Source organism: Ursus maritimus, unplaced genomic scaffold (genome assembly GCF_017311325.1).
Source record: "Ursus maritimus isolate PB19 unplaced genomic scaffold, ASM1731132v1 scaffold_17, whole genome shotgun sequence".
In the NCBI taxonomy this organism is placed as follows: domain Eukaryota; kingdom Metazoa; phylum Chordata; class Mammalia; order Carnivora; family Ursidae; genus Ursus; species Ursus maritimus.
Genome location: NW_024424119.1, coordinates 14,486,529 through 14,512,070, shown reverse-complemented (window position 1 = coordinate 14,512,070; position 25,542 = coordinate 14,486,529). Strand labels below are relative to the sequence as shown.

The following is a 25,542-nucleotide window of genomic DNA, read 5'->3' as shown; positions in this document are numbered from 1 at the left end:
AAGAAGAAAACACCAAAAAGTACATCTTCATCTGTGTACACCATGCAGTCTAAGATGCCTGAAAATCCATGTCAGAACCACAGTCCTATTAGAGATTGAAACTTAATGGTTTTCAACTTCCACTCACCCAAGGGATAGTACCAGAAGACATTCGCAGATTCGCAGCCACAGACAAGAATGTACTTGGTTAGTATCAGGCACCCAGTGGATCCCATACTAATGAATATAAGGTGTTTAGTTACCTGATATCACATAATTAGCCCAACATTTAAGGAAAAACGATTGATTGATATGTGCATCTTAGTAGAGAAAATAATAAACAGTGGATCAAGTGTCAGCTTTAAGCTATTCTAACTAGGGTCTATTCACAAAAGAAGAGAATTGTGGGATTCATCAAGTACCCTGGCCATCATCTCATTCACCTATTTAGTTTACAGCTGAAGAAGGAAAAGCTCAGGGAGGTTATTTGAACTCTTCAGGGTCAACAGTGACTTTGTGGTGGAGTCAGGACTAGAACAGAAGTTAGGATGGAAGCTGCAGAAAGTGTCCTGCTATTGGTGTTACAGACCAAGTACAAGGGAAGACGGGACTAGAAGGGCAAGTGAGTGAGATGAGGTATGGAAAATCCAGCACTGGTTTCCTTTCAAAGGAGCAGAGGAGCTGGAATCCATTGAAGCCCCCCATGGATATAGGCCTAACACACCACTTTTTGAGTAACACCTTTGAATGAACTCTTCTGGGGATAAATTCCTGGGAAGAAGATCTACTCAGCTAATTCTCATAGCAGAAAATATCTCATAAGCAATTTCAGGGAAATTTCTGTCTCAAGCTCATTCTCATCTCTATCACCGGCATCTAACGCACTTGGTGGGTTTCGAATACCGTACTTGCTCGTATGTGATTAGTTTTCTCTTGAGTCATGTTTATCCCTGGCCAATCACCAATCTAAGGCTAAGTTCACAATTATTCCTTCACTAAGCACTCCCGGGGATGAAGGCTCTCTCTAGTAGGCACTAGAAATTTGATGCAAAGTGTTTAATCAAACTCCATCTACCCTGTCCAATCATGGGAGACAGTGACTTATTGAAAAAAAGAACATACCAACCAGAAGGAACTCGATGCAGACAATGTCCCTCAACCCTTTTGTCACAAGACAATTAAATAAAAGCTCATAAAGAACCTTTGCTTGCTTCGGAACTTTATCAGCTTGAGCCCAGCTGATAGGGAAAGTAGGTCTTATGGCTGAACTCTTGAACCAGGAAAGGATCAGTCCAAAGTTTCTGTCAGGTGACGTGACCTACAAAAAATATTTCCACTCCTTGGCTTATCTTTATGACCGACGAATGATTGCCTCTTACTTGCTCTATACACTGGAAAATGTGGTTAAATTGCTGAAGCTGTCCCAAATAAGAAGATTCCTTCTGGGGGGAAAAAAACTCATCCCCTAATGCAAGGTTTAATTAATGAAAAAGTAGCCTAGATGAGGCTACTTTTTTGGGAGGAGGGGGGAGTCTGATGTTTAATGGTTTGGGAGCTTTTTGAACAAGCGAAAACACCTCTAAAAAGAAACCAGACCCTTCTCTAACTTTTATATCCCTACTTGTTGCCAATCCGCAATGTGTGTATCCGCTCATAACAAGAGAGTATGACCTCACCAGTTATTCACTCACTACCATCCACCAATTTAATGAGTTTCACTGGAAATTCCCATTTTAGGGGAAATTTCTAAATTATAAAATAACTCTTTTTTGTTACTTATAATGAAAAACTTGAATTGTAATCAAAGTATAGTGGATAGTTTCTCTAAAGGAATAATTCAGTGCGCAAAGCCAAGTGTAAGCCTCCCTATTTATTAAAGGAAGCTAGATCTAAGATCCTCCCACGGGACCGTGACCCAACTACGAGAGCATCCAGTGACCTTATGCATTGGCATAGCTTAACCAACTTCTAACTCAGAGACTGACAGCAAAAGGTGAAGTTAATAACTAGCTGCTGAATGACCAAGCAATGCACACAGAGTCCAAACAGCTAGAGTGATATCCTCTTCTCAAGTGATTTATTGTCTGAAACACTGAGTTCAATGGAGCACCCACTACATCTAAAGGCAACAGTCAATGGACAAAAGCTGTTTGATCAAATGTCAACCTCCGTAGTCCATTGGGAGAGGCAGGAATTTACTCAAAACGTAGCATCAGAAGAAAGTTACTTTTCAAAAATTAACCATTTTCTAAAGAAAACAGAGAAGGAAAGAGATAGAAAGTGCAAACAAGTAAATAACAGTAAATACATCCATCAGACAAGGTCGCGGCCATTTTTTTAATCTCAGAAATTATTCCAGTTTAGATAAAATAATTTGAAAAGATAAATATTTTCATGGGTGGAAAAACTAGGTTTTGGGGGTTGTCTGCTGGTTTCGTTTTGTTTGTTTTCGTTAACTTTCCTATGGAGGGCCGGTTTGTGCCTCCGACCTTGACTCGGCAATAGATTCAAGTCCCTAATCGGAGATATGGAATGCTGTATCTAATGACATATCCTTTCTCTGTCCTTTAAAGCACATATTGTTTCCCCCAAAGGAACTTTACCATGAAACTAAATGACACAGTCAATAAGGACCTCAGAGAGAGACCCTCCCTCCCCAGGCAGCCTGAAGACCATATTAGAGCCGCAGTCAGTCATCCTTTACGAGAACCAACAAATTGTATGTGTAGTTCCAGTGCTGGGTGGAGGAAGCAAGGACAGCAGAAAGCAGCCTCAGATCATCCTCCCAAGGCCCCTGATGTGGAAGGAACAATCGCCGAGTACACACAAACGATCATTGTAATTCCCGGTACGAGGGCTTGGGGTGTGGGAAAGGAAGCTCGGCCCAGAATTTGAAAGCTAGAATAGCAAGGTAAGAGATCTGAGAGCTTCAAGAGGAGTCTGTTTTGTTTGTTTTTAGTCTAGACTGAGAGTGCAAGGACTTAGGAAATATGCATTAAGTTAGAAGACACCCTGGGGTTGTTTTCTTTCTCCACTTGGAGGCCTGAGTAATAGTGCACATGCCAGGGCTTGCACCAAAGCTGACTAATGGCTGTAGACATGCCCTCCCTTTCTCTCCACATCCAATCAGTCACCAAGGATGACTGCCACTCGCTTCTTTGGACCTCCTCCACCTTTCCCACACTACTTGTGTCTGCAATAATAGATCAGATATCTCAATATTTCTCACCTGGATTAGAGCCCCTGATCCATTTGCCATATTGCTTTTGAAAGAACAGGTTTAAGGCTGCCTAGTTTAAAAATTCTTCAGTGGCTTCCAATAGCCTTCAGGTTAAAATCCAAACTGTCCTAATATACAAGTTCTGCTAAAGACAATTACTATGGTTCACATCCTGTCGTTGCTATTTAGCAACCTGGGAAAGTTGCTTAACCTCTTTGATCCTCGATTTCGTCATCTATAAAATAGGATAACAATCGTCATTCTTCATGGGTTTGTTGTTAAGATCAATGAGATACTCCTTTCAAAGAGATTAGCGCTGCTTAGTTTTCCGTAACTTTTGGCTATCATTGCTATTATTATTTTACCAGCTTACTATTAGTTTCAAAAGCCCTCCCCACCTTGGCCCCTTCCTCCATTCCAGTTACGTATCTTGCTACTAGCCCATTAGTAACCACAGGTTTTGTATCTGAAGGACCCACTTTGTGCCAGAACCCAATGCCAAAGGATTTACATATATTTTTTAATCATTCACAACTCCACTTGATCATTATTAGCATGCTCATGTTACAGATAAGGAAACCGAGACTCAAAAAAGTTAAGGAGCACCTGGGTGGCTCAGTGGGTTAAGTGTCTGACTCTTGATGTTGGCTCAGGTCATGATCTCAGGGTCATGAGACGGAGCCAAGAATTTGGTCCCGTGCTCAGCATGGAGTCTGCCTGAGATTCTCTCCCTCTCCCTCTGCCCCTCCCCACACGGGTGCATGGGCACACACTCTCTCTCTCTCTCAAATAAGTAAATTAAATAAATCTTAAAAAAAAAAAAAAAAAGTTAAGCAACTTGACCAAAGTAACCCAACTATGAAGTGGTGGAGCCCATAGTTGAAATCAAAGTCCATCATACTCCAAATCTGTTTTTTTAAGGACTCCACTCAGCTGCATGTATCCACCTTATTTCCCGCCACCCCCCCCCAAATTGCTGAAGTGATATTTCTGGTCCTACATGCGTTTCCAGAGCCTCACCACTTCTCCATCAAGAGGTGGAATCTACATCATCTCCCCTTGAACGGGGGCAGCACCTGTGGTTGCCTCAACTAATTGAGTCTGGCACAAGTCAAGCTATGTGATTTCCGAGGCCGGATCATAAAAAGAAATGAAGTGTCTGTCTGGCAATCTCTTCTAGAGGTGCCCCTCTGGAGGCCTAAGCTGCCGTTAAGAAGGTCAGCTACCAGCAGCTGCCGTGCTGGAGAGACCAGGAGAAGAGATCTCATAACGATGGAGACGCATGAGGAGCCCCAGCCACCAGCCATATTTCAAGCATCTCTGGCAGTCGCTTCGTGGAATAGAAAGGAGCGGTCCTCACCAAGCCCTCCCCAAATGGCAGATTTGTGAAGGAAAGACATGGCCATGATTATTGACGCCACTGAGTTTTGCAGGGCTTTGTTATGCCCTAATAGAAAACCAGATCAGCCACGGAAACCTCCAACGCTGTTTAATCACTTTCATTTCCCCTGAAAACACACCTCTCACAGTCCTCGCACAAGTGATCACTTTTGCCTACAAATCACCACCAGCCCACGATGCCCCAGCCAGCACACACACACACCCTCATTTAAAGAGTGGCTTGGCTTTCTATAGTCATTGTAAGTATTGTAGTTTTAGTCATCTTCCCCAAATTTGGAAGTGAGTGGTTAAGGACCCAAACTTCTAGTCGAAATGTCTAGGCTTAAACTTTTTTTGTTCACTGCTTCTAAGCTGTAGGACTTAATCTCTCCAAACCTGTTTCTACAAAAGGGAGTGATAACCAAACCCCTATCTTGGTATTACAGGGATTCATTTATAGCTCCTAGCAAAGTTCCTGGTATTTAGTAAGAGTTCAATACGTGTTGCTGTAATTAGAGCATTAATTATACTGCATTGCAATTATCTGGGGGTTTTTTGTTTGTTTGTTTCCTCTTCTAAGCAAGAACAGTGTATGCTCAATGCCTTGGCACCTAAGATATGCAAAAACATTTTTGCTAAATGTAGAAACAAATAAATGAATAAAGAAGCCAACAAAGGAAGGAGGAAATGCACAGGTATATATGATCTAGTCTCCTTTCAACTCCTCAGATCTAGCGTGTAAGAGGGGCAAAGTGAGGGGTACCTGGGTGACCCAGTTGGTTAAGCGTCTGCCTTTGGATCAGGTCATAATCTCGGGGTCCTGGGATCAAGCCCCACACTGGGCTCCTTCCTCAGCAGGGAGTCTGCTTCTCCCTCTGCCTCTGCCCCTCCCCCTGCTTATGCTCTCTCTCTTCCTCTCTCTCTCAAATAAACTTTTTAAATCTTTAAAAAAAAAAAAAGAGGGGTAAAATGATAGAGATCTCCAGTCCCATGGGAAGCAGTTTGGGCGCTGGTTGCGTGCTCGTCTTCATGTCGGGACCAATTCTCTTTTCCTAGTGGCAGCGGAGTACCACAGCCATTATTTGTGACACTCCCTCCTACCCCAGGTCGGCAGAGAGCATCCTCCCTTGGCCAGGTGAACCTTTTTGCTCCTGACATTCCAAACCAGAAGCCAGGCCTATAAGGAAAACCAGAGCCCAAATCTCAGATGGCCTCCAACTGCAGATTCTCTTTCCTCCTCTATTTTACAGCCTGCCATCAAAATGCCTGACCTTGCCAAGTAAAACCCAGTTAATCTTTTACAATGTCATTCCCCTTTATGGACTCCACGATATGGCAATGCCATATGGTGGCAATGCGCTGGAAGGGACTCTGCTCTTACCTGACAAGCAGGTTTATGCTGCACTTGGCAAATAATGTCCCTCGTGCCTCATGCATGACATCTCCCCACTGATTCCTGCTCAACCTAGTGAAATTCAGAGAAATTGCTAAACAGCAACACAGCTTTCATGAAAAAGGTGAGACGTCTACACTTAATTTTCATTTTCAGGGGCGCCTGGGTAGCGTAGTCGTTAAACGTCTGCCTTCGGCTCAGGGCGTGATCCCGGAGTTGCAGGATCGAGTCCCACATCGGGCTCCTCTGCTGGGAGCCTGCTTCTTCCTCTCCCACTCCCCTGCTGTGTTCCCTCTCTCGCTGGCTGTCTCTCTGTCACATAAATAAATTTTTAAAAATCTAAAAAAAATCTGATTTTCATTTTTGCTGTAGAATTTACATATATGCATATTTATACATAAAATTATCCTTATAGCAGCTAACAATCTGTGGATATGGGGGCTCAGCTCCACCAACAGCTGTTGGAACTCAGCACTATCCTAGAACACCAGTGCCACTCCGGAGCACCTTGATTTCAATATCCAGAAAACCTCAATGCCCCAGGGAGTCCTTCAGTATGCCCTCCTGGCTCGCCATAAGAGTAAAAGTTTAAATATTTATTAAATGAGTAAAATTCAGGGTGTTGGCTGTCTATAGCCATAAATTGCTTTAAAAGCAAATGTGGACTTTGGCTTATTGTTATTATTGTAGATTCTAAGCTTCTCATAAGTTTAATCATTTCTGCATTCTTTCTCCAGAAGGAGCTCTCTCAAGTCTGCTGAAGGTTAAAAAGATTTCTGAGGTCTGCTGGAAGTTCAAGATTTCTGAGGCGTGGCACCGCATTCTCTGATTGGGCCGCTGCTCTCGAACGATGTGGGCCTTTTGCTGTTGACTCACCAGAGGGCAGCAGCTTTGCAGCTTGATGTCAGCTCGCAAGAATGTCAGACACTTCTCTTTGCCAGCCACCCCCCCACCCAACCCCCAGGAGTAGCCCAGAATTAAGTAAAGCTGTTTGGGTTCGCCTCAGACCAGCCTCCTGGTTGGGCTTCTTGCTGCCCTGGTTACCATGCTCCAGCAAAGAAAATCCCCACCACATCTCAGCAGGGGGACAATAAACTTTTCTAGCTATGTGTCTCTGGGGATACCAATGTAATTGCCTGATGAAGGTTCGGACATTTGGAGGATTGGGTATATTTGGGCTTCTGGGTACGGTTTTCTGGGTGCTCCTCTTCAACACACACACACACACACACACACGCACACACAGGTCTTTTCTAGAAGGAAAACAGCACAATACAGAAAGAAACTTGCAAACAGGCACTAGCAAAATTTCTAGATTCTTAATGGGTTATGTGTTGTGTGTACTCGTGGTATTTGGTCTATCTCAGTTCCCCCCACATTTCCGACTGTCTCAACTGAAGCCTCAGATCTAGTTCTAGCCTAGCTTGGACTATCCCCGATGTCCTTTCTGCCCTAACGGTCTGTGTTTGCATGAAATTTAACAACTAAGAGCTTTCTGAGAGGAGTAGCTTCTTGACGATACTCATGAGACCCAGCCGGGTTATCTGCCCACAGTGGGGAGTCCTAGCTCCATGAGTACCTATTTTTATATGTGACCTACTTTCACATCTCATCTCCCCTCTAAGAGAGGAGAGTCTTAGTCCTATGTTAATTAAAATGTTCATATTTGTTGCATTTTTTTCATGGTTCTTGTGGTTTGGGGCAACTGAAAGCAGCCAACAGATAGTAGACTGTATACCCACTTAAGGTCATCGTGGCTAAGATCAAGCGAGCAATTAAATCAGTATAGCTAAGCCAAGGTGAAATCGATGGATCACAGAAACTAAGTCTGCCCTAATTCCACTTCCTAAAGTGTGGGGATCCTAGAGCTTAAGGCTGCTTGATTCCCTTGGTACACTAATAGTTGAGGCAAAACCTTTCTCTGCGATCTTGCCCTCCTTCCATTTCTCTAACCTGATGGATGGCACCAGCCTCCACTCCCCATTCTACTTGAATGTCCTCCAGGATTCTCCAGTTTGCTTACTGTAAGCTCAAACGTGGTCCCTAAAAAGATATGCCCATGTTAAGACATGGGAATGTGACCTTATTTGGAAATGTTAAGGATCTGGAGGTAAGATCATTCTAGATGATCCGAGTAGGCCCTGAATCCAATGGCACGTATCTTTATAAGAAACACAGAGGATGGGGTGCCTGGGTGGCTCAGTCAGTTAAGCCTCTGACTCTTGGTTTTGGTGCAGGTCATGATCTCAGGGTCATGAGATTGAGCCCCGTGTCAGGCTCCACGCTCAGCACAGAGTCTGCTTGAAGAGTCTCTCCCCCTAGCCCTCCCCCCGCCCCACCCTCTTTCTTTCTCTCTCAAATAAATAAATAAATCTTTAAAAAAACCAAGAGGAGAGACACAAGGGAGAAGAGTACAACGCCATATAAAGATGGAGGCGGAATTGGAGTCACAGGCCAAGGAACTCCTGGAGCCACCAAAAGCCGGAAGCGGAAGAGGTGGAATGGATTCTCCTCTAGAGTCTCTGTGGGGAGCACAGCTCCTGCCAACATTTTGATTTTGGACTTCCTATGTCCAGAACTGTGAGTACATCTCGGTTGTTTCAAAGCAACCGAGTTTGGGTAAGCAGCCATGGAAAACAAATACAGTTATAAACTCAAAGGCCTTACAGAAATCAGACAGGTAGTGAAACGAGCAAGCAGTCCAGGTGGGGAAATCATGTTTTTAGCATCCCGTATAATTTTTCATTAACTAAAATGGATACTCTCACAGGCAGTGACACAACAGAAAGTACAAGCTGTCTTTAGCCAAAGTAAGAACAAATGTCCTAGCCAAAAGAAGTATCCATCACCCAGATCCACCTAATTGCTACCATATGAAAACATGAACCCAGCATTACCACATCTTCCCATTTTTATTGGATTTTTATTTTAAATCTCCTGCATTTTAAGTGTTGGTTCAAAAACCAAATGGGCAAACTGCACACTGGGGGCCCGACCAAATGTGTTTGAGGACTGAAGTATGACCACAAGTGGCCAGCTGCAGGGAGCACACTGACCCTTCTAACAGTATTTAAGGTATGTGCCATCGACAGTTCATGACAAAATCAAAAACAAGGCCTTGTTTTTCCTCCTCCTCAACCTGGTCTGGCAGCCCAGGCCACTTATGTTCAAAATCCTTCTCATCGTTGGTGTAGGCAGAGAGAAATATTCTGTTGAACCCTGAGATTGTATATCTCCTTCCTCCTCCTAGGCCTCTCCTCTTAGTTTCTGGATGGTAGCTTAATTTGTACTGTGACCATTTAGAATCTAGAAGTCGTGTGTGTGTGTGTGTGTGTGTGTGTGTGCGCGCGTGTGTGTATTGAAGAGGATTATGGATAGCTACTTTGCAGTGTGATGCATGATTACTTTAGAAGGAAAAACAAAATAAAATTACTCAACAGGGAAAATTAAAATTCAAAAGCCCCACTTTTCTATGCTTATTTTATCCCAAAGCATTAAAATATATTTTACTAAAAGGATTGGTATTTAGGTCAGATAAAACTGAAGATATAAAACTGACACATAATATTGATGCAGTCTCTGTATTTACTTTACTAAAGGTTGCTACTTCTGTGATCATTTATCAAATCTCTAGAGCTACCAATTTCCCAGTTTCGGGCAGTAAGTGTCCCGCAGAGCACTATACAGTGAGACATAGTTCCACCAGATCGAATTTTTCAGTCTGCCTATGAAGGTAATTAGGAAGATAGTTAGGAGCTTTGAAAGTGCTACCGAAATAAATTTGATGTGAAGATTTATATTGTAACTTTTGTTTGAGTCCGTAGTGAAGAAAGAAAGTTATAATCGGGGATGCCTGGGTGGCTCAGTCATTAAGCGTCTGCCTTTGGCTCAGGGTGTGATCCCGGAGTCCTGGGATCGAGCCCCACATCAGGCTCCTCCACTGTGAGCCTGCTTCTTCCTCTCCCACTCCCCCTGCCTGTGTTCCCTCTCTCACTGGCTATCTCTCTATCAAATAAATAAATAAATAATAATAAATCTTTTTAAAAAATCAGGAAAAAAAAAAGAATAAAGAAAGTTATAATCAATTTTCATTATTAATCTCTGTGTTCTCATGGAATAACTATAAAAATAAACAGGACAGACTTTGGAAGGGTCCCTCTAAAAGGTATAAGAATTTAAAAGATTTTCAGAAGTAGAAAGAGAAGTGAGTTTCCTTACTGGTGGAGACTTTTCCTTAGTCAAATTAAAGTTAAGGACACAAAGAACTCTTACAACTCGATAAGAAGAAGACAACCCAATTTCAAAATGGGAAAAAGATTTACATAGACATTTCACCAAAGAAGATGTATAAATGGTTTATAAGCACACGACAGTGTGTTGAACATCATGAGTCATTAGAGAAATGCACATAAACCTATTATGAGGGACCACTTCATACCCCCTAGGATCAAGTCCGTCAAAAAGATAGACACGGACAAGTGTTGGTAAGGATACGCAGAAGCAGGAGCCCTCCTTCATATGTTGTTGGTAAGGATGCACGGCGATACAGCCACGTTGGGAAACAGTTTGACAGTTTCTTGTAGAATTAAATATTAATTTCCGTACAACATAGCCATCCTACTCCTAGGTGTCCACTGAAGAGAAATGAAAAAATACTTCCACACGAAGACCTGAACATGAATGTTCATAACAGCATTATAATAGCCAATAATAATAGCTACATGATAGCCAAAATTAGCAACAACTGAAACGTCCATTAACTGGTGAATGGATATACAAAATTATGTACAGCCATTCGATAGCATATTATTCAACCATAAAAAAGAATGAAACACTGATATATACAACAACATTTATAAACCCGAAAAACATACTCAATGAAAAAAGCCAGACACAAAACACCACATATTATATGATTTCATTTATATGCATTGGCCCAAAAAGATAAAGTCATAAAAACAGAAAGTTGATTAGTGGTTGCCTGTGGCTGGGGTGGGGGGAGGGGGATACCTAATGGGAATGAGGGTCTTCCTGGGATGATGAAAAGGCTCTAAAACTATTGTGGTTATGGTTACACAACTCAGTAAGTTTGTTAGAAGTCATCAGATGGTGCGCTTAAAATGGGTGAATTTATGGTAAGTTAAATTTCAATAAAGTTGTTTTAAAAAGTTAGAGAATCCTTAAAAGAAGAAAACCTGACACACAAAGCACTCTCTCTTTTATCCTATAACCAATCTGTCAACAAATTTGTCAATCATTCCTACCAAATACCTCTTATTTTTTATCATTTTATGTATTTCAAGTGCATAATACATAGTTCAAAATATAACATGTACAAAATAGAACACAATGAAAAATTGTTCTTCCACTATTTTCCCAGCCACCAAATTCCCCTCCTTGGAAGCAATCATTGTTACCAGTTTCTTGTGTGTCTTTCTAGAAACATTTTATGCATCTCTAGAAATACATATGTGTGTGTATTCTACCCCCAACACACACACACACACACACACCCTTTTTCCCCACAACTTGCAGCATATTATACAGTGTTCACACATTTCTTTTTTTTTCTTAATAATCAATAACATATCAGGATCTAAATACCGCTTAAATCTTTTCCCTTTTTATCACCCCACTGCCAGAGACCTGGATAGGACCCTGAGCACCTCTTGCTTGGACCACTGTATTTCATTTAATTTGAGATGCCATAGGTTATAAGACATACAGGTATTTGGGAACCCTTAAGAGAGAAAAAAATGCTGCAAATTAAATTATGACATAAAATTCACTATAAGTTACATCTCAACTTCAGGGGGGAAAAACCATAATGTTAAAAAAGTACATATATACACACAAACAAGTAAACAATAAAATATGGTAACATTGCTCCAACCAGTCCTCCAACATCAACCCTGGCCCCTTTTCAATTCATCATCTCCTGCCAGAATGATTTTTCTAAGCTCGAAGTTTAGTCTTTTCATGCCTCTACTAAGAATCATTTATGGCTTCCCGTTGCTACAGGATGAAGTCCGAATAACTCAGTGTGACAAGTGTCAGTGTTACAAGACCCTTCCCTTTCCTGGCCTTGTTTCTTTCCACACGCTGTAGGCATGCCCAACTATTGACCCTTTCTCAAATGTAGTGTCCTTTCAGAACTCTGTGCTTTGGTACATCTTGTCCCCTCTTGCCCGGAATGCACTTGACCCTCACTGGGAGGACCTAACTAAATACCATTTGTCCTCCAAGACTCATCTCCGGGAAAACTGCCATGAACTTCCCCAGTTCGATGAAACGTCCTTTATGCCCTGCCACCCTCCCTGTGCTTCATTCCATCCAAAGCACCCCCTGCCCAGTATTGGGCTTCATTGCTCTCTTGCCTGTCTTCATGACTCTTACTTTTCTCACATCAACAAGGATTGTCACAGTGCCTCGTCCATGGCAGGTATTCAATAAATATTTATTGACTGGATGTGTACTTTGGCTCCTGGATGGAATGAACACATCTGCAATCACGAAGGTGTGGTCAGCTTATTGTAGGGGAAAGTACTCTGGATCTGAAGTCAGAGCTTGCTGGTGGCCGGCTCTGACACTTCCAACTCTCTGGGCTTAGTTTGGTCAGCTCACGTTTCTAAGGCTTGGTCTCCTCATCTCAAAACGATGAACAGTCTTACCTGCCTAGAAGGGCAGCTGAAGGGATTGCGGTAGGGAAGTAACTGGCGCTCTAAACACGACAGCTTCGATGAGTGACTGGAAGATCCGACGCTGCTGGAAGGTTTTGTATACCCTGAAAGCAAACACAGCAGTAAACACATGCTGTAATACCGAATGGACTTTGTTTTCCTGCTCTTATTTTATATTATGTAAAATAACAAGTCATGCCTCTTGACAGACCTGAAAAGGTGATAGATACCCTATTTCAGAAATCCAGGTGACAAAAAAACACATGAACCCAATTCTCGCTCGGAGCCTTACCCCAACCTCTATAGGTAATCACCCGTAACAGCTTTTTTCATCCTTCCTGTGTTTTATTTGCAAGACAAATACGAGCAGAGCCAAATACATATTATATCCCCTCCTTTTTATGCAAAATGTGCCATGTTCTACATACAATGTTCTGAACGTTGCTTTTTCCACTTAATATCTAAAGAGAGTCTGTGACCTTCTAAGTTTGCCCTGAAGAATTCCCATCAAGTAGACAAGTCGTGGAAAGAGGGATGCTTTTGCGTCACAGCTCTGAACTATAAGCAAAAGGTAGAAGCCTTGACTCACAGCCTCAACCACAAAGTAACTGTGTGACTAACACAGCCAACCAGCCGCCCGCTGTATCAGGCCACAGGCAAAAAAAATTGCAATGGGGCTGAAAGGGATACAAAGATCTCAGTATTACTTCCTTGCGATCCAAAGAACGCTGCAAACAGCACCAACGCCTACTCTTTTCCACCTGTTCTTCATCACGGAAATGATATGCCCCCCAGTGAGCCTTCACCTTGGAAAGAAAAGATTATTTTCAGAACTGTAAATAGCGTCCCTTTGGGGGCTGTGCCTCAGGTTCGGAACAAGAGCCACATTTTTCTTAAAGGCTCTGTCTGTTTAGAAATTGAGAGCTGGTAGTACAAGGGGCTGGTTTGGGCTCCATAAACAGTTCTTATTTCTTTCGGTTTTGTTGATCACATAAATGATGAAATTACAAGTACAAGAATATTAAACGTTCGGCAAAATGAGGATGTTAGAATAATAGCCCTTCCTTTCCCTGGCAAGTTTAATTACGGCTCAGGTTGCCCGCGTCCTCTCTGCCTTCTGACTTCTTTCTTGGGCGTCCATCACCTGAGTTGGTGACCTAAGTCCCACACTCTCATCCGAATGGCCCCAGTTTTTCACTCTGCTCCCCACTCCACGTTCCTGACTGCCCACTGCCCTTCTAGACGTTCTCCACCTGGGCAGGGAAACAGATTATCCTCCATCTCACACCCGGCAAACCATGCCACTCTGACCCCATTTGTCGTGTAAACACACTGCAGGGAATTTAGCAGGATGATTAAGAATGAGCTGGGAAGGGGCGCCTGGGTGGCAAAGCGGTTAAGCGTCTGCCTTCGGCTCAGGGCGTGATCCCGGCGTTATGGGATCGAGCCCCACATCAGGCTCCTCCGCTAGGAGCCTGCTTCTTCCTCTCCCACTCCCCCTGCTTGTGTTCCCTCTCTCACTGGCTGTCTCTCTCTGTCGAATAAATAAAGAAAATCTTAAAAAAAAAAAAATGAGCTGGGAAGAGGACAGAAACTTCCTGATGTCTCAGAGGGGATTGCTTCTGACCCACAAGCCCAGCAAGTGGGAGCCTGGGTCGTCTCTCCACACCGGACAGACCACAAACACTGCAAATCCATCAGGCAAAGAAAAATAAGTGCGTGGAGCTCTGGGAGCCAGCAGCAAAGGCCCCGAATCCAACACAGTGAAATGGAAGGAGGGAGGGTGATTCGGACATTCAGGTGAAGCCCAGTAGCAGCTGATTTCTCCACAAAGCAGAAAATTTTAGCACAATGTATTTACTATTGGTGCTTGAACCAGAATAGGAGGAAAGTCTGAGGAATGAGCTGGCGATGGCCGGGTGGAGGAGGGCAGAGGGAACAAGACACGCAAAAGCCTGGAGGCTCTAAGTCTGGAAATAACAGGGCATTTTAATACCTCCAGACAGAACACCGGGCAGCCAAGGCCAGCATCACGGTGAGAGAGAAGGGGCTAGAGAAATGGCCAGCGCTGAAGGCTCTTGTGAGGTCATGGTATGGATCTCGGATTTTGACATGAAGGCACCACTGGGAGCCACTATAGGGTTTTAAACAGAGAATAACGAGATCAGATTTAAGTCATGGGAAGGTCACGCATAGCGTGTAGATCATGGATTCGAGTGCTGCCTCCACGGAACCTACTATATTATATTGTAATAGGCATTAGTCTGTCCCGCTAAACTGTAACCTCAATGAGAGTGGAGAGTATATCTGCTTTCTCATTGTTGTGTCTCCAGCTCCTGGTAAATGCCTGGCACACAGTCATGAATGAATGAATGGATTGATACAGTGGGATCCAGTGTCATTCATCTTTTTGTCTCTGATGCTTATGTAGCCCTTAGCACAATGGAGGTAGTAGATAAAGCTCTGATAAATAAATGAATAAATAAGAACTTCTGCCTCCTTTTCCAGACTTCTCTCCCAACGTTCCCCAAGACCTTGTGATCCTATAACAATAAAATTGTATCAGAATCAAAATCAGAATCATTGCAATAACCTCTGTCTCCTTTTCATAAGCAAGAGCTCAAAGCCCAGTGCCATTCCCCCCCCTCCATGTCTTTTCCCTGATTACGATCACGGCCACCAATGACTACATACAAGGATTTCTTCCAACCCTGGTTACCGGCGTTATGTGCAACAAGATAGGGTGTATGACTTACTCCTGCCAACTAGAAGAGAAGAAAAAAAACTAGAAACAACTGATTCTGGCAGTTTTCTCTAACATTAATCATTTTCCATCTTGCCATCTAATTGCCATTCTCAAGGTTTAATAATTATTAGTATTGTAGCTAATACTTGCAGAATGCTAGATTTATGTCAGGCACTGTTCTAAGTGATTTATATTACATAGATATAGTCATTTAATCCCCATGAAATCCAGATGAAATTCATACCAATATTAGCTCTATTTTACAGATGAAGAAACGGGGGAACAGGGAATTGAGTCATTTGTCAATCACACATATTCCAAAACTACTATGTGGCAGAGTGGAGATTTTAACCTACTCAGTCTGACTCTTCTGCCTACAGCTGGGGTTTGCTGGAGAGAAAGGGCAGGGTGGGGGTGGGGAGCAGACAATTTTATCCGAGCCTTTCCACTATTAGCAGCGACTTTCGGTAAATATGTAAACTTACTGAGCCTCAGCGCTGATATCTGTAACGTGAAGATAGAAATAAATACTTCACAGTTTGTTGAGAGCAGTAAATATAAACATGCATGTAAAATATCTGATTTGACTGAAAGTATTTAACAAATGTCATTTCTCTCTCTCCTTCACCCAAGTAGTTCTCTATTTTTAGACTGTCACAACCCTTTGAGGGCCACCATCAGGAACCACACAGTTTACCTCCCAGCCCTGTCCTATACCAGCTGTAGGAACTGAAGCCCCCATTTCCTCTACGGTAACCTAGCAATCATAAAACCCATTGTAAGATTAAATGGGATCATGTTTGGAAGGCTACTAGCACAATGCCTGGCATATGGTGAATGTTCAGTAAATGACAGCAGCTATAGTGATGGCAAGAATAAGGAAGAGGAGGGGATTATGAGGAATTAAGGCAATGATGTTTTCAGCTTGATTCTGCCTTCCCACCTAAAAAAAAACCTGCCATCTGCCCTCCAGGGCTGTAAGAAATAGAAAATTTTGTCACTGTTACTTCCTGGAAGGAGAGAAATTACTTGAATCCCCAGTGACTACACTCAAACACAACAGTCTCAACCTTCTAGTGCATTAAATCATCTGGGACATTTATTAAAACTGCAGGTAACAGGGGCGCCTGGGTGGCTCAGTCGTTGAGCATCTGCCTTCGGCTCAGGGTGTGATCCCAGAGTACCGGGATCGAGCCCCACATCAGGCTTCTCTGATGGGAGCCTGCTTCTTTCTCTCCCACTCCCCCTGCTTGTGTTCCCTCTCTCACTGGCTATCTCTCTCTCTCTCTCTGTCAAATAAATAAATAAAATCTTAAAAAAAAAAAAAACCCTGCAGGTAACAGGGAACTACCCACAAGTTCTGGTCAATAGGAAACTGATGTGGCCCAGGTCTCAGGTGATCATGTTGGTGGCCTGGGATCACACTAAAAAACACTGCCCTGGGATTAAATCGGTATATTTATTGCCTTGAGCCCAGATAATTTCTAAGAATCTAAATAGGACTTTTAGTGAGATATAAGAGTGACTCTTGCTTTAAGGGGATTATTTATTGGGAAATATTTATCACTGCTTACCAACTCAAAGCATTTGTTCAATGATGGCATGGTTTAATTTTTGAGAATAAAATATATAACAAAATAGACACCCCTTTGACATATATATGTGTACCCAAATACATGTGAGTATTGATCTTAGCAGTTTGAAGTATCCTTAAAAGAACTTCCAGTGTAGGGGCACCTGGGGGGCTCAGTTGGTTAAGCATCCAACTCCTGGTTATGGACTAGGTCATGATCTTGGGGTTGTGAGATCAAGCCCATGTGGAGCTCCCCACTCAGCGGGGAGTCTGCTTGGGATTCTCTCTCCTTCTTTCTCTGCCCTGCCCCTCCCCCAATCATGCATATTTTCTCTCTCTCTCTCTCTCTGAAATAAATAAATAAACCTTAAGGATAAAAGAACTTCCAGTCTATTTTCATTATCTCATACAACCTAGTCTTAAATTTCAGTCCCTGCTAGCCTATAAATCGTTTTGTCCAATATTTACCTACTGTTACAAGAAGGATAATGAATTTGTGTTCTCTATAACTCTGAAAGGGTTTTATTGCCTTAGTCAAACTTTGTTTTATTCAAACTTTATTCCTCATACACTCATCAAGAATGTTTCAATGCACTTCACAAAGTTCACCCAGTGAACAGTTCCGGTGTTAGTAAAGACAATTTACCCATGGTTAGTGCCACTTTCTAGATTAAGTTGAGGAGAAGAGTTTACATATCCACAGGCCACAAAGAAAGTCAACATGATGAACTGTCATCAAACTGGTTCTGTGCCCAAATCACTAGACTTTGTCTGCCATCAACTAAATTTAGCCCATCTTTGTTTGCTTTAAAGAAAAAGAACTCTTAAAGATAAAAAATGAAATGTTCATATTTCACTTTTGGCCATTATTATGGCTTCCATGGTATTATTAAGAAGTTAAATCTGAAGTCCTTCCAGAGACAAATGGAAGCTCACAACCCAATGAAGCAGATAAATTCATCTTTACTGATGTTAAAAAATTTTTTGAGACATTTAATAATTTTTAGTTGTTCCTGGACAAACCTTGAGTAAACTAAAAACTAAAGAAAATTGAGACGTGGTTCCTAATATAACCTAAGTAACTTCACTCAGAGATAATGAACATTTCACCTTTTATACATTTTTTTAGTATTTTTCAAACACTTGTTATGCAAAGAATTATATCATGTGAATATCACCAATTCCAGATCTCCTCTTCAATATTTCTTTGATCAAGTACTTTTAATCCAAACATTTCTTATAACATTTGAGAGTAAAATGTCTTAATTTATCCATTTACAAATGTTTGAAATTAACCATTGGCTCAGTTTCACGCCAAATTTAAAGAAAAAAAAATTTGAACACTTAGTTTATGATTTTTGAAATTTCATAGCCCATGAACTTTTGTTCCAAAAACTATTTTGGGTCTTACTGTATATTTACTGTCTTAGCCCTGCAGTTGAATGCTTTTAATATTATCCTTTAAAATTAGAGATTAAAATGGTCTATTTCAACTTGCTATTTATACTATCCCTTTTAAGGGAAGAGTTATTTGTAAAAAAGCTGGAGGGTGTTTCTAATGACTAATGGGACATCATAAATTAGAATCACGTCATATCTTTGCTCAGTTGACAATGTAAAAAACAGGTGCCTATCGGGTTTCTCTTTGGTTTGACAAACAGGTGTGTGGTATGCTGCTGTGGCTGATCCAGCCAGACACTCAAGTTCAGACAAAGGCAATGCAAAGTTCCTAGTCATTTTTGTTTATTCTAGCTAAGGAACGCTTGCGAACTCCATCCAGTCCTGGGAGTCTGCTTGCTCAGGGACAATTTTACTGGGTACATTCAGTGGTGTTTCAAAGTTTACAAGGATGAATTTACAGGGTTGGCTGATTTTCTTTTTATAGAGGTTGACCTCATCTCTTGAAGCCTCCTGGAAGGCAGTATCAGTGTAACCTATGTCTATTCAAAGTAGATGTTGAGGGGAAAGTAATTCTCCAGTTTAGTGCATTTAAATTAACCTACTACTCTTACTCATTTATAGACATATTCAAAAAACGTGTTTTGCACTCAACCACAGCTTGCACTCAACTGAATCCCATGGTAAGCTACAGGAAGACGCACATAAAATATAAAGAACACTGGTTCTTAGCCTATGTTCCCTGAGCCCTATGATCCTGTGTGAAAATTCTGTGTGTGTGTGTGTGTGTGTGTGTGTGTGTGTGTGTGTGTGTAATTGTGCATTTTCCTGGGTAGAAGAACCATAGTTTTCCAGAATTCTCAATAAGGCACATGACTGCAAAAAGTTAAAAAAAAAACACTGACATGGAGGGAAGAATACATGATTACTTGTCTTTGCTTTAGTATCAAGTATAATAAAACATCGCAAATTGGCTTCTTGTGACCCATCATGATCACGTCAATCAAAGGCTGATTCTCGGGCCCTTCCCTACTCCTTAGGATTACCTTTAGCCTCACTCCAGTAGGTATTGCTCAGGGTGCCAGGGCCTCTGGAGGGTTCTTTGGAGAGTCAGTTCCAGGGACCACCAGGGCACTGGTGAGATACCAGATGATTTTAGCTGGCATAGCCATGATACTTAGACAAATTCAGGTAGTTAACAGATGTGTTCCTTCACTTTCTCTATTAGTTCTTCTGCTTATGGCAAATAAATAGGCCCAGTTGGTATTAGGATTATTTTACCACTTCTATAACTCTCCCTAGTTTCTCTTTTCAACAGAGAGAGCAAGCCTCAAGCTCAGTCTTCACAGGCAACTCTATCTGGCAAGAGTTTAATAACATTTCTTTGTTCAGGATGCTTTTTTTATAATTACCTTCTCCTTAAGGCAAATAATATTGGTTTTCAATGTATAGCTAGTGAGAAAATTTATTTTTTAAGTGAATGTATTTAATTTGGAAAAGGGAAGACAACTTAAAATCATAAAAGTAAACAATAGAAATTTGGAAAACACTAGACCAAACAACTGCTAATGAAGTCATGTTTTTAATTAGCTCAACTGACTTCTGGAAAATTCAGTCTAGTTAGGACAAATTTTTTAACCAACAACAGAAATTTCTATTAAGCATTTCTGAAAAAATGTGAGGGATGCCTTTAACATTAGTTAGTTAGTAAGTTAGGATGTTTTCAGATGCTTGTAATAGAAAACACAACTAAAAGTTACTTTCAACAATAAGGACTGTCTCCTGGTAGTTCTAGAGCAGATTCAGTCCATGACTCGGTGACATCATCAGAGACCCAGACTCTTGTCATACTTTTCTCTGCGATTCTTAGCGTGTCAGTGTTGTCCTCAGATTTACTCCCCCATGATCTCAAGGTAGCTTCCATGACACCAACCCCCTCGTCCAACAATGGCCAGATTCAGAAAAGTGGGAACCACTGTCTTTTGGCCCTTTCAAGCACAAAGGAAACTTACCCCAAAATTTCCCCTATTTGCTTTCACATTTCATAAGCAAGGTTCCACACTGTGCCTGTCTCTAAATAGAACATTGCCAAGAAAAAAGAAATTACTAAGACTGCCTTAGCCTAATCCCCATTTGTACACCAGAGGGACTAATGAAGGTACCAGGCCTAATAACAGAACAATATTGGGGTTCTCTTAGCAGCACATATGAAGGGAATGGCTGTTGGGCAGGCAACCCACATTGTTTGCCATGAGCTTGCATTAACACAAGATTTTAACAAGTCGGAGGGGTGCAAAAAGGCTAAAACTTAACATTGGAGAAAAATCTCATTTCAGCGTCACAAAGAAGTAATAGAAACCTTGGCCATCAAAATACACACAGAAGATGGTAGTTTGGAAAGTAGAAGATGATAGTTTTTTTCAGGGTCCAGATACAGTAAACTCTCAAGAAACTATTAATCTCAGGGATTTAAAAAACATTAATTGGCTGATAATCCTTCTCCCCAATCCCACCCAGTCCCTCAGATTTTATGAACAGGTAAAAGATATGCAAGGGCAATCCCACAGCAGAAAAAAACAAAAAGATAGTGGTTACTGTTGTTATTCTTAAGAACTTGAGGGGCCCCTGGGTGGCACAGCGGTTGAACGTCTGCCTTCAGCTCAGGGCGTGATCCCGTCGTTCTGGGATCGAGCCCTACATCGGGCTCCTCCACTGGGAGCCTGCTTCTTCCTCTTCTACTCCCCCTGCTTGTGTTCCCTCTCTTGCTGGCTGTCTCTCTTTCAAATAAATAAATAAAATCTTTTAAAAAAAAAGAATTTTATCTATTTTTTTAAAGCTGCACAGAAGTTACTATGGGAAAAAAATAAGAACATTATTGGAGTTCGTGAGACACTTTCATTTTTTAAAAAAATTCACTTACATGTGGAATATGTCAGTAAGCATCCTTACCTTACCTGTGCATAGAACCTGTCAATGTTTTAATCTGCCCTGACCGGTAACTTTAATGACAGTAAATGAAATACAATATAAACTTCCAACTCACCTCTTTCAGGTTCTTTGTGTTATAAATGCTTCCTAAGCATAATTCTTGGCTTTATTTTCCACTCCAGAAAGAATGGAATCAAATAAATGGTTGAATTAGGATCTGGACTGAGCCATGAGGAGACAGGAAAGACCATTTGACAAATATTGAGATACTGGTTGACAGACATTTTTCTCCAGTTTTAAAGATGTAAAATTGACGACCCAAGAAAGGGAGTGATTTGCTGGAGTTTACAAAGCTAGTAAATGGTGGAGCAAAGATTTGAGCTCAATCCCACATTCTTTCCATCGAACTATCTTGCCTCCTGAGGGCTTGTGCAGCCAAATACCGAAGGACAAAATCAAGAGGTTATAAAATGGGATCAAAAGAACAGGTTAAGGGGCGCCTGGTGGCACAGCAGTTAAGCGTCTGCTTTAAAAACTGCCAAGGTTAAAGTAAATCCAAACTCCTTTAGTAGACTTGTGAAGTCCCTTATAAATTTCAGCCTCCTGGCCTCATTTCAAGCCATTTTTCTCTCTCCCCATCCACCTCCCATCTCTTGCCTTTGGATTTCACCTAAACTGTGCTCTAAACTCTGTACTCATTCTTCCCAGAAAAGTGTGCCTACACACAAAAACTACATAGATTTTCACAGTTTTGACAGATGGAAGTCTTCCAGCCTGGGTTAAGAGTTCAAACTCTAAAAACTCAAGGCAACTTGTTGCTTCCTGACCCACCAGTTCTGATTAGGTCCTCAGTCTATTTCCTCTTCTAAAAAAAAAAAAAAAAAAAAAAAAAAGAACAGGTTAAGAGATGTGGAGAAATAAAAAACCAAAAGTCAAAAACAAATCTAGGCAACAACTGGATATTTAACACCTACTGTGTCCCAAGCATGGAATAGAAAAGAGACTGGAAAATCTGTCTAGACGTGGTGGGAAAGTGAAGGACGTCAAGAATCAATAGTGACTCCAAGATACTCTGAGACCTAAAGGGAGGGGCTTTTTCTATGTTCCTTGGTGTGGAGCCAGAAACAGGGAGTGGGTGTGGCTGGGACGTGGGGATAAACAGGCACACCTGGAGAACAAGGAATGTACTTTGCAGGGTGGGGTTGGGGGAAACGTACTTTATGGTAAGGTTGCCTTTTCACCACTAGGTAAGATTTCCTTTACTTTACACTTCTATGGATCCGGGCGCAAAGTCTAGCTACCTAACTCTTAAATTAACTGATGCTTTCTCTCCTTGATCACAGCCCAAATATTTGCATGTTTTATACACTGGTTGAAGTCATTTTTATCATAAATTTTTTTTAAAGATTTTATTTATTTATTCGACAGAGATAGAGACAGCCAGCGAGAGAGAGAACACAAGCAGGGAGAGTAGGAGAGGAAGAAGCAGGCTCCTAGCAGAAGAGCCTGATGTGGGGCTCGATCCCATCATGCCGGGATCACGCCCTGAGCCGAAGGCAGATGCTTAACTGCTGTGCCACCCAGGCGCCCCTATCATAAATTTTAGTAACCACGATTTATCAGGAATTATTAAAGCTATGATAGTGTTACCATATTTGAGATCCCTCTGGAAATATGATTTTAGCATTTCTTCTGTTCACATAACAAAAAGTAGGGCTATTGTTGCCTGAGATGTCATCTGAGTGTCAGTGTTATCTAGATATCTGCCACTTAAAAAGACTAAATATCATTATTATGGTTGTCGGTCCAAATACTACTGCACAGTTTTAGCTGTATGACTCATCTGTAGAAAAGAATGCAATTTCTTTTAGTGTATCAATTTTAACCTGCCAATCTTCATAATGGCCTGCATATTTTTCATTAGCCCTTTTTGTACGTATCAGGGCTACCAAGAAGACTTGGCAGATGTCTGTATTTATCCAAATCTAGGGGAAAAAAATGTTGGTGCTAGGCCATATTTTCAATGTGGGCTTACCAAGAGTCCATTTAGTCTCCACCCCAAGCCGGATATACCCTGAAAAGCAAGATGAGAAAATCCCAGGAGGCCATGCAACAGAATTTCCAGAGACAGAAAACCAGCACCACACCCCTTCCCCCCACCTTTCACGGAGAGTACAAAAAAGGTAGCCCACTCCACATGCTGTTGGTCAAAGGTCAAAAGGCACTTTGATCAGTCTAATCCTACTGATGTCTGGAGAGTGGACATAAATTCATTTTACTAAATATAATTTTTTAACGATCCCATTTCTCAAAAAGCACTGAACTCATTTTTCTAAGTGAATTTTTCAGTATTGAAACATACTTGGGAATTAGCATGCAAAAGTTACTGGTGGTAGAGTGTACTGCTTCTTTTACAAAGATGATATGAAGATCAGACCAAAAGCTCTGAACCTGGAGTCAGAAAGAATCTTGGTTTCAAGTCCTGGCTTAACCATTTGATTTCACATGACCTTGGGCAAGTTGCAAAAACTCCCTAAATCTTTTCTTTCTTTTTTTTTTTAAAGATTTTATTTATTTATTCAACAGAGGTAGAGACAGCCAGCGAGAGAGGGAACACAAGCAGGGGGAGTGGGAGAGGAAGAAGCAGGCTCACAACGGAGGAGCCTGATGCGGGGCTCGATCCCATAACGCCGGGATCATGCCCTGAGCCTAAGGCAGATGCTTAACCGCTGCACCACCCAGGCGCCCCTCCCTAAATCTTTTAATCTAAAATATAAAGATAATAAATTTTATTTTAACAAGTTATTGGTTTGACTCCGATGAGAGGGTACAAATAGGTAGTTATAATAGTGCATGACTCTTAAGGAGCTATAAAGAAATGGTAACAAATTTGAAGAGCAATAGACTCAGTCAAGGGGCAGAAAGGAAATCCATTTAAGGTACAGAGTGATTATTTGACTATTGAGAGAAAAATGGAAGGTTTGAGTGTTTTAAAAATTCCATGAAAAATATAGAGCAACCACTGTCCAAATACCAAACAATCTCCACATCTTAATCTACAGCTTTGACCTCTACTCCAAGCTGTCGATTCTGATATCCAGCTCCCCACAGGAACTTCAAAACTATTGCTATTTCTTAACTTAGCGGAGGGTACCCATCATCCACCCAGTCACAAAGTTCAGAAACTGGCTATCATCCTAAAATCCTCCCTCTCTCATGTTCCATCCCAAACATCTCAATCAAGGTCAACAGAGCTGCGGTTCTTGAACCTGGCAGAGCTTCAGAACTAGGGTGTTTTGTAAAAATACCAAGCCTACCCCCAGAGATTCCGATTCAGAAGGCCTGAGGTAGGCTGTGGGAATCTTCATTCAAAAATAAATAAACAGGGGCGCCTGGCTGGCTCGGTCAGTAGAGCATACGACTCTTGATCTCGGGGTTGTGAGTTCAAGCCCGACATCCGGAGTAGAGTTTACTTGAATGAATGAATGAATGAATGAATGAATGAATGAACAGAGAATCTGATGTTCATTGAGATTTAGGAGACACTATTATAGTGCACCTGCTTGCCAGATCTCATATCTGTACCTTCCTCACAGCCCCACTGCAACTCTCTTACTTCAAACCCTCATGTCTCTCTTGAGTACTGAAATCACTCTTTTGGTGGTCACCCTGCATCCAGTAACCCCCGCCCCTGCCACATGTAATCTATCCTTCTCAGTGCTGCTAGATTTATTTATCTGAACCTAAGCTTTAGAGAAGAACAGATCTAAATTCTATTCAAGGGTTTGCCTTGCATTACTAATTAACAGGCCTATATTCTCGAACAAGTAATTCATCTCTCTAAGCCTCAATTTTCTCATCAGGAAAATGAGGATGATACTAATACCTCTTAAATGAGATTTGGATGGGACGACATATATAAAGCTCTTAGTTCAGGGACTGGCATACAGAGGGCTGTGAGAATTATCATCATTATTGTCTTTGTTATCAAGACAGACATCTAATCATCTAATTCCTATTTCATGTCCTCTTCCTGCTTCCAGTCTCTTTTTCAGTGAGCAAATTCCACAGTTAGAACTTCTTAATTCCAGGGGCGCCTGGGTGGCTCAGCCGTTAAGCGTCTGCCTTCGGCTCAGGTCATGATCCCATGGTCCTGGAGTTGAGCCCCGCATCGGGCTCCCTGCTCGGCAGGAAGCCTGCTTCTCCCTCTCCCACTCCCCTTTGCTTGTGTTCCCTCTCTCGCTG

At 41.7% G+C, this 25,542-nt stretch overlaps 1 long non-coding RNA gene across 1 annotated transcript in view; it reads right to left on the bottom strand.

Moving 5' to 3' along the window:
* LOC103666990 overlaps positions 1-25,542 on the bottom strand; it is a 94,325-nt gene that overhangs the window by 25,205 nt on the left and 43,578 nt on the right. Inside the window, exon 2 of the long non-coding RNA XR_569635.2 lies at positions 12,644-12,756. This is a non-coding gene — a long non-coding RNA (uncharacterized LOC103666990). The remainder of the gene's footprint in view (positions 1-12,643; positions 12,757-25,542) is intronic.